This window comes from Camelina sativa, chromosome 2 (genome assembly GCF_000633955.1).
Source record: "Camelina sativa cultivar DH55 chromosome 2, Cs, whole genome shotgun sequence".
In the NCBI taxonomy this organism is placed as follows: domain Eukaryota; kingdom Viridiplantae; phylum Streptophyta; class Magnoliopsida; order Brassicales; family Brassicaceae; genus Camelina; species Camelina sativa.
This window is the reverse complement of record NC_025686.1, coordinates 6492590-6493849: the sequence shown is the minus strand read 5'-3', so window position 1 is coordinate 6493849 and position 1260 is coordinate 6492590.

Sequence of the window (1260 nt, the reverse complement as noted above, 5' to 3'; positions counted from 1 at the left end):
AAACAAATTTTCTATTTATTTATATAAAATATGTTATGATTATATATTTTCTACATTTTAAGATACATATTGCTATATTTTTTTTATGAATTTTTAGATTATAAAATATCTATTTGTCGTTGAACATTTGTTCAATGATAAGTGGATAATCAATTGCAGTATTGTTAATAGATAGTTACTTGTGTTTATTCATACAAAATATACATACATAAATTTGGTTAGATCTTTATCCATAGCATATTATCCATAACACAACATAGACCAAATAAGTACAAAACCCTTTAATTCTAAATTTTAAATCCTAGAACATAAACCCTTGAACCCAAAACCAAAACTATTCACTTTTTAAAAAAAATAAACAAAGTTTAGTGGATAGAAAAACTATGGATATGTCTCCATAGATTTAGAAAGCATATCTAGACCTTAAGATTCATGATTTTCATTCAAGCCCATCCAAAACGTGCAGATACTTAAACAAAAGTTCTCTGTGAACTTGATGCACTTTAAAAGAAACCCATTATATCTCAATGGACAAACATCAATCATTTATTTAGAGTCAAATGAGTTTTTAAGCAGAAGAATAACAGTTGAATGGTGGCTATGGATGTGATCATGTGCATATTTTTTTTGTGGATACCAATGTAGACAGACCAAAGAATCATCATACAACATCCACACAATTAAATCCATAGACACCATGAGCTCCTTGCTTCATATTTTGTGTTGGTCCAGAAACATATACACTCATAAGTGGTTAATAAACAAAATAAAAATTAACAACATTGATTTATTTAGAACATTGAATATCAATCATGTGGATTAGTAGTTATAGATACTTATCTTATAATATCTTGCTCATTCTTTACATGAGCAGAAATTTGTCCAAGATAAATTAGCCACATAGATTTCTTTTAGCTAAATGTTTTTGTACTATTTTTCAGCTAGAAGTAGGTATATTAGAACTTAGAAGTGTCACTAGAAGCATACTACACAATAAACATGATCATTATTAATCTTAAAGCCTATCCATCAAACTCTGACCACGTGGACAAGCAATCCAGATGAAATTTATTGACAAGTTTGTTGCATGTTCAAACATCACCATAGTTTAGCCACTTAGATGTCTTTTAGCCATATGTTTTTGTACTATTTTTAAGCTAGAAGTAGAGATATTATAACTTAGAAGTGTCACTAGAAGCATACTACACAATAAACATGGTCATTATTAATCTCTAAGCCTATCCACCAAACTCTAACCAT